Raw genomic sequence first — 9,357 nt, 5'->3', positions numbered from 1 at the left:
AACTGCGATCTTTTCTCTCTACCCGCGGAGATGGCTGCTGTTTTGGTACTGCACTAACACCCTTTGAGAAATTGTTTTCACAACAGTCCCTTCCGGCGCATACAGTGTCCCTAATCTATGGCTTGCTGACCCAGGAGACTTACAACACAGGTCCTAGCTTTAAACAGGCATAGGAACAGGATTTGGGAGTCACGATCCCCCAGGGCGACTGGCAGAAGGCTGGCTATAGCCTGTGCGGCTCAGAAAAAAAGCTACAAGATACTATCAAGGTGGTACAGCTATCCTACTCATCTCCACACTATATTTCCCTTCAGTCTCGCAGCTTTGTTGGCGCTGTGGAACCGATAGGAGGTACTATGATCCACGTCTTGTGGAGTTGTAACATGATAAAACCTTTCTGGGACAAAGTTTTTTCCACAAACAATTTAATACAACATAAGAGAATAGATAACACCGCGCAAGTTCCCCTCCTTTCTATACTCCCAGGCTCAATTAAATCCCAAAAGAGAGGTTTACTAAGATTTTGCCTGGCAGCTACTAGGGTGGACATAAAGCGCCATTGGCGGACTACTCATGTTCCTTCAATGTGTGAATGGCAACAAGAGATGTCACACCTGTGTCAAATGGAGGAATTGTGTGCAGAAAATGCGAGGGAAGCAGATAAATTCCTATCCATATGGCAGCCATGGATAGAATTTAAGTCCTCAACAGAGTTCCAAGACTTGCTCTCTTAGGTATGATGAATGCAGGACACATCTGTGGGTCACCAGAATGGCAAGGTTAACAATATTAAACCTACCTGCTTTCCCCTCTCTCCTTCCTTCTCTCTCTTGCTTTAAGTCTTCAATTCCCCCCACCCACCCACCCCCAACACACACACACATTTTTTTCTTCCTATTTCTTCTTTACTTATATTGCTAAGGATAGGGGTTAATCTTATTGTCGGGCCAAGTACTACCTGAGGAAGTAAATCTATATCCTCATCCGAGGATATTAGTTACCATAAAAGTGAGTGAGACGTAGTAGTTGTTGGCCTGAATTATTCCATTTTGTATTATTACATGATATGCTAATTTTCTTTACACAAGGTCCTGCGTGACGTTCTTGATAGGTTTATTTTATCTGAAAAATTTCTCAATAAAACTGATTAAACAACAATCAATGAGAAGTCAGCGATCCAGCTATGATTATCAGGCTGGTTGAAAGTGAGTGACCTTTGACCGCTACGTTTAGACACGACGATTATAGCGCAAATTTCTTTGAACGAATTTTGTGTGGTAATCATCCCATGTAAATGTCCCTTAAGGTCTCACAGCTAACAATGCATATCGGAGCCAAAACCAAGCCATGAGAAGAAAAGAACTGCCCATAGAGCTCAAAGACAGAATTGTGTGGAGGTACAGATCCAGAGAAGGCTACAAAATAATTTCTGTTGTACTGAAAGTTACCAAGATCACAGTGGCCTCCATAATTCTTAAATAGAAAAGGTTTAGAACAACCAGGATTCTTCCTAGAACTGGTCAGTCCGCCAATGTATTCAGTGGAGAAGTGCTTCGGTAAGAGAGGTGACCAAAAACCCAATGGTCACTCTAGTTGAGCTCCAAACATCCTGTATGCAGATGGAAGAAACTTCCACAAGACCAACCATCACTGCAGCACTCCAACAATTTGGGCTTTATGCCAAAAAGCACCTACAGGACTCAAATGGTAAGTAACAAAGATACTCTGGTCTGATGAAACCAATATGGAACTTTTGGGCCTTAGTTCTAAGCATTATGTCTGGAGGAAACCAGCCACTGCTCATCACCTGCCCAATACTATCCCTACAGTGAAGCATAATGGGGGCATCATCATGCTGTGGGGGTATTTTTCATCAGCTGGGACAGGAAGACCAGTCAGGGTTAATGGAAAGCTGAATGGAGTAAAGTGCAGATATTTTCTTAATGAAAACCGGATCCAGAGCACAAGGGATCTTAGATTGAACAGAAAGTTTACCTTCCAACAAGACAATGACCACAAGCACAAAGCCAAGACAACACAGGAGTGCCTTAGTTACAACTCTGTAAATGTCCTTGAGTGGCCCAGCCAGAGCCCTAACTTGAACCCAATGGCACATTTCAGGAGACCTGAAAATGGTTGTCCACAGACAGCCCCCATCCAACCTGAGAGCTTGATAGAATCTGCAGAGAAGAAAGGCAGAAAATCCACAATTCTAGGTGTGCAAACCTTGCAGCATCATACCCAAGAAGACTGCATGCTGTAATCGCTGCAAAAAATGCTATAACCAAGTACAGGGCATGAATACTTGTGTCTGTGAACTTTTTAAAAATGAAAACCTAAAATTTTGCATTAAGATTCTAACATTCTGTTGTCACTTTGTCATTATGGGCTATTCAGTGCAGAATAACGGGGAAGAAGTTTTTTTTTTTCTTATTTGGACAAGGCCACAACATAACAGAATGTAAAAAAAAGTGAACATGTCTGAAGACTTTCTGAATGCATTGTAAACCTTCCAACCTCTGGTCAAAACCTCAATTTGTTATGATATGCTTGGGGGTTAATATCACCACATTATCCAGCATATCTTGTAAAGTTCTCAGTCCTCCTTCCAGGTAAGATATCTTCCACTATGTATGCATTTAACTGGGGAACATAATTTTTTACCCTCGGTGATATCATGTTTCCGAGCTGCAGTCTGAATCCCCACCGTCTGTACAGGAGTCTGATGTTTCCACTTCCATAGAGCGTCCTATAAATTTGTGTTTAGATTTCCTAAGAATAGATTTAAGGGTAGAGCTGTGTTTCCTTTTGTACATTTTGATTTTTGTTGTAATCGTCCAGGTCTTATTCATATTTATTACATTTCATCTGCATGACAGTAGACATAGACATAGAATGTTAGGATGAAAAAAAGACGTATGTCCATCCATTTCAGCCTATTACCCCTAATGTTGAGCCAGAGGAAGGCAAAAAACGCCTTTGAAGTGGAAGCCAATTTTCCCCATTTCAGGCAAAACATTCCTTCCTGACTAAAAACTGTCAATATGAATAATCCCTGGATCAACAACCCTTCTTCAGTTATTAATAACATACAATATTATATCGCTCAAGAAAAAAGTCTAGGCCACTCCTGTACTCTTATCTAATATGCCATCACCACATCTTCAGGCACAGAGTTCCATAGTCTCACTGCTCTTTCAGTAAAGAACCCCCTTCTATGTCGGGGTAGAACATTCTATGTTCTTTCCACTTTCTAGCACAGTCATGTTAATTGACAACATGTTACAGCATTATTCTTGACTCCTTCTTCAAGACCTGTCCTATACCCTTAACACAGTTGAACTCTCCCTCCTGTTATAAATACCTTTGTTTTTTGGCATCACAGACTAAAAGTTCCATTTAGACGGGACAACAGTCGTCTAAATGACTGCATGAGTGCTAACGCCGCAGCTAGGTTAGCGCTAGTGCAGAGCATTTAGATCACCGCCCACTTCTCACTCAGCACTTCGCATTCTATGTGAAGTGCTGAGCGGGGAGCATTTACACTCATCGACAAGTCCGCGATTCATGTTAGCAGAAAGTTAGCGACCAGCAAACTTTAAATGCACAGCCATCATGCACTCTTCATTTGGACACAATTATAGCGCAAATTTGTTCTTTTGACTGATTTTTGCCCGATAAGCACACCGTGTAAATGGTCCTTTAGGCTTTTCCTGGATCTCTTTATACCTCTCCCAACTGATAATTTAGTGTCTCCTACTCTGTGTCTCACCCTTTTTCTGTTCATGTCCCTCAAGGCTCTATCCATCTACAACTTTACCTAGGACAATCATGGCTTTCAATACAATTTTTAAGCGGACCATAGTCAAATTGACCTCTCCGGTTCAGATGTTACCCTCTCTGCTATCCAAAGTGACAGCTATATAGCTATGTCCTCCACCTCCTTGTACACCCACTTTCTAAAACTTAGCATGGTGAAAACTGGAATTCATCATCTTTCCCCCATCGCATTTAACTAGAGATGAGCGAACGTACTCGGATAAGCACTACTCGTCCGAGTAATGTGCCTTATCCGAGTACCGCTGTACTCGTGCTGAAAGATTCGGGGCGCTCCGCTACTGACAGGTGAGTCGCAGCGGGGAGCGGGGCAGAGCGGGCGGGAGAGAAGGAGAGAAAGATCTCCCCTCCGTTCCTCCCCGCTCTCCCCTGCAGCTCCCCGCTCCGCAGCGCGTCCCGAATCTTTCAGCACGAGTACAGCGGTACTCGGATAAGGCACATTACTCGGACGAGTAGTGCTTATCCGAGTACGTTCGCTCATCTCTACATTTAACCCCTCATCAAACATATTGATTACAGTTAATGTCTCAACATTTTTCCCAGTCTCACAAGTTTGCTGCCATGGGATAAAAAATAATAAATAAAAAAACTAGTGCATGCCCACATAATCTCCCACCTGCACTACAGCAACATCCTTTTCTGTAGCCTCTCATTGAACACTTTCGCACTCACTCCATTCCACCTCTTCAATTCATTCCAATTTTGCATTGTTCCTCTGCCAGTCCATTAGTGGGTTTCTATTTCCCAAAGAATTCAGTTTAAACATTAGCAATACATTAAATGCTGTTAACAACCCGTTCTCTCCATCCAACTAAACCTCCGAATATGTAACATCAGATCCTCATAAGACCTTCCCTTTAAAGGGGTTTTCATGCAACCTTAATAACGATAACCTATCCTTAATTAAGGCTCATGTCCACGGCCGGGTCGGGTTCCTCCTGCGAAGCTGAATCAGACCGGGTGCCCCCTAGTGACCCTATACACATCTCTATGAGTCCACCGCAAGTGTCTCGCCCAGCACGTATGCACAATGCATGACGCACCAGCGCTTGGCGGTGATGCAGTTCCTCACGGTACTTTTGCAGTGCTCACTGCGGAAGTATCGCGGGACGGACAGCTTTTATTGAATGCAATGGAAGCCATCCGCGCGATATTCTGCATAGAATAGAACATCGCAGTTGATTTCCACTCGTGGGCATGGGAGAATCGGTTAACATGGCACGTCTACGGACAGACACTGCTGCAGAATTCGCAGCAGGTGTCTGACCACGAATTCCGCAGCGATAATCATCCGTAGGCATTAGCCTTTAGGATAGCAAAATGAGTGAACTTGCCTTTTATTGGGCGCATTAAGTAAATATCTACAGTGCAGGGAGAAAAAGTGAACCTTAAGTTTATTTACCTTTAGATCCCCTTAGCAATAGCCGTCTGAATCAATTATTTCCTGTAGCTACAAGTAGGGTTTGCACAACGCTGAGGAGGAATTTTTTAACAATTCCTCCCTAAAAATGTGTCAGTTTCTAGGATGCCTTGCATCCACAACGCTCTTTAGGTCATGCCACAGCATCTCCATAGCTCAAGTCTCCGACTAGGCCACTCTAAAACTCAGCACTAAACTCTAGTACTTCCAGGGGTGTCGCTAGGATTTAATTAAAATTATCAGAAACCCCTTAACGCTGCAGGGCGTACATTTACTTCCGTCAGCGTCAGGGTATGTATAAAAGGGAGATCGCACGCTATTTCCCACCATACACCACAGTTGCTGGCTGTTTCTTACAGCCGACACCCCGCAGCAACAGCTCCAATTAGCCGTGCGGCTGATTGGAACGGTTAACGCTTTAAATGCCGCTGCCAGTTCTGACAGTGTCATTTAAATTCCCCGAATGGACCCTTGCGATGAGATTGCAGGGAGCTGTGCAGGTGGCATGGCAGCCGGACTCCTTCTAAATGGCCCCAGGACTATCTTGGCAAAATGCCCATCAAGTCATCCCCGTGGCACTTTTTTGGTCACCATGTCTCCAAGAAAAAATGTAATAAAAAGCAATCAAAGAGTCATATGTATTCCAAAATTCTACTAACACAAACTACAGGACATCCCACAAAAAATGAGCCCTCGCACAACTATGTCGACGTAAAAATAAAAAAAGTTATTGCGCGCATAATATGGCGGCAGAAAATAGTTTTAATTTAAAGAATTAAAGGTCTTTTAAGAAAAAAAAAATAACAGTACAAAAAAAACAAACAAAGTTTGGTATTGTAGTACTCATACTGACCCATTGAATAAAGTTATCATGTCATTTTTGTTGCAGTTTGTGCGCCATAGAAAGAAGAAAGATGGTGAAAATTCATTTTTTTTTCTCAGTGTACTCCACTTAAATTTTTAAAAAGTTTTTCAGTACATTATATGGTACATTTAATAGTACCATTGAAAAATACAACTAGCCCGCAAAAAACAAGCCCTTATACAGCTACATTGATGGATAAATAAAAGTTTACGATTTTTTAAAGGGGGGCAGGAAACAACGAAATCGGGGAAAAAAGGGCCGCATCATTAAGGGGCTAATGTACATTTAAATCCCCTGAACAATAATGGCTGCCAGAGGCATTTTGAAAGGCCCCAGGGCAGCCTTAGCAGACTGCCTATCAAGCCATCCCTGTGTAGTGGCTTGATAGACTGCCTGTCACATTGCAGTATGATGTAATGCTATAGCAAAAAAAAAAAGTAATAAAAAGTTTAAATCCCCCTCCTTTTGCCATATCCATAATAAAAAAAATCTAAATCATCAAAACAAAAATACATATTTGGTATCGCCACGTCCGTAAAAGTCTGAACTATCAAAGTAGTGCATTATGAAAGTTGTCATGGTAAAAAAGTAGTCTGAAAAAAAAAAAAGAACGCCAGAAATGCCCTTTCAGTCACCCTGTCTCCCAGAAAAAAGTGCAATAAAAAGTGTTCAAAAAGTCTTATGTATTCCGAAACGGTACCAACGTAAACTGCAGGATGTCTCACAAAAAATGAGCCTTCGAACAACTACATCGACAGAAAAATAAAAAAAAGTTATTGCAAATATAGCATTACAGCTGGATGTGGGGGAGGGGCACATTACAAACTGAGCCCACTGAGGGATTTCCACAGTACAGGGGATTTTTGCAGTGACAGGAAGAAGACAGCACATAGTCTGCCATTTGTAGGTTTATGCCAGTGGTGAGGCACTTGGGCACTGTTATTTTTTGGGCCCTGCAATTACAGCTCCTATTGCTACACTACTGCCAGTCATTGCCTCAGATTCCTTGCCTGTGGTTCCTCTTAGGGAAGGGGGCCCTGGGCAATTGCCCAGGTTTTTCCCCAGAAACGCCAGCCCTGCTGCATATTTAACCTGACAAATATAACAGGCATTCTGGCCAAGATGTTTTTTTAAAGGAGTTGTGTAAGGAGGACAACCTCTATCCCATTGCACTATTAAGGAATATGGCCATCTTAGAGGGGAGTGCCCTGGCCTGCTTGATTAAAGACACTCACACTCTGGTGAACTTGAGGTGTTCTTGCACTACGTGGTTGTCTAAGCATCCAAACAACCACCATGAAATACTTTATTTCCCTTACACTTCCTAAAGTGCCTGTCTGGCGCAGTGTCCCTCACCTAGATCAGCTGTGCTGATACACAGAGCCATGAGCTTCAAGCTTAGGAGCCAGTAGTACTCAATTACATGTTTCTCTTCTTTTAAAGGCCAAGCATGGCAGACATGCACACACACTGCTGCATATGAGATGGCCATGTGGTTGGGCTGACAGAAGCAACCAAGTTCAACGAGAATTATGCAAACATAGCACAGTGAGATACACTGTTTCTGCAGCACCTGATTTACAGAAACATTGAAGCTTGCTCTGCTACAGTTACTGCTAATCACATTGACTTCTATTGAAGTTACAGAATCCGTTTAGTGCAAGGAGTTGCAGCATAGCACAGCTATTTTCGTTCTCTCGACCACTTCATTCAGGCGGGACGGGGGGACACACATTGTGGGCCAGAATAGAAGATAGAGGTGGGACCCACACCTATCAGACGTGGATAGGCTGTAAAAAGTCTAAGATAGGACTACTCCTTTAAGTTTGGAGTCATGAGATCATTTTGGCAGAAGTTGAATTCAACTGTTAATACTTTTCTGATCCTAGCTGAGGTGAATAAATAAATCAATGAGCACTCACACATGAACACAGTTTAATGGGATTCCATCAGGATTCTGTCAACATTTTAATCAGGCCTTAATGGTGCTTTGGGCCACACTGCACAATAGCTGCACGTTTATTAGAACAAGCATGTATTTATTTTTGTGAAAATTTATGTTTAATAAACTTCTGTGTTATATGCAAATAACTGCCTTGAGTCACCGAGGCAGGCAGGCCGAGCGCTGCCTTTCATCATGTCCTCCAGCATTCCGGTGCCTCTCCTGGCTGCTGACGTTCGTGGCAAGGGGAGGCATCAGAACACAGGAGAGGAGTGATGAAAGGCCAGACAGTGTGATCCATTATGCCATATATATTGTATATTTGCAGTAAAGTTTGTGGTGGAAAAGGTCTTAGCCTAACCAAACACATTGTTTTTGCTACATATGAAACGTGTTCAATTTTTCAATCTGCAAATAAAAGTATAGTTGGAAAAGCTGACGCCATACTTCCATTGTCAATATGGCCATTTGCTAAAGGACCTTGACTATAGAAAAATAATCTTTTATCTCTGTGGTATTCTGAAACAAGAATGCGGTTCTGACCATATAAATTCTGCATTCTAACAGTGAAACAAGAGCTTTCTCCACAATGTCTTTACATAAGTAACCTTTGCAGAGTAGATAATGATTATTAAATGAAACTACTAAACAGATTACAATGCTGTATTGTGTGTGTTCATAATAGACGATAAGAAGCTCTTCGCTTACAGTCTGTACCCAAGAATTCTTTCTGAAAGGTCCACAGTCCTGTAAAAGGGCACCATCTCCCCTGAAGGTATGAATGGAATCAATAGCTAGTAATTTAACGCTTATGCGTTTTATGGGCATCTCTCGATGTTGCAAAGTGTAAGCCTAACAGCTTATTTTCCTGAAGTGGTTTCCCTGCTGAGCTGCATAGCACATAACTATTAGTTTATAAAGATTGGTTTATTGGATTTGACCTTCTATCCCTCATCTCTTTTCCAAACGAATACTTGCTTAAAATGCCTGCCACAAAACACAAGAGGCCTTCAAGAATTTTTATTTGAAGCAGTTCGCAGAGTTACTCATTCTCTTGTTGGTTGGTAACAATCTGATGTTAACATACAAATAACTGAAGAGGAATGAAGGACGGCTTCTGGCAGTGAAGTGGATGTATTTAAAACTAACTAAAAGGTGCTTGAAATTAAAAAGTTAATACTTTTGTGGCAGGAAAAGAGGTCAGCTTCTTTGTAATAGGGCACAGAACATTGGATTTCCATCCATCAGTTATAGAAATGTTCCAGCCGGTATGTACAATTAAAATATGAAGGT

Source organism: Eleutherodactylus coqui, chromosome 3 (assembly GCF_035609145.1).
Source record: "Eleutherodactylus coqui strain aEleCoq1 chromosome 3, aEleCoq1.hap1, whole genome shotgun sequence".
NCBI lineage: Eukaryota > Metazoa > Chordata > Amphibia > Anura > Eleutherodactylidae > Eleutherodactylus > Eleutherodactylus coqui.
Note: the sequence above shows the minus strand (reverse complement) of the source record.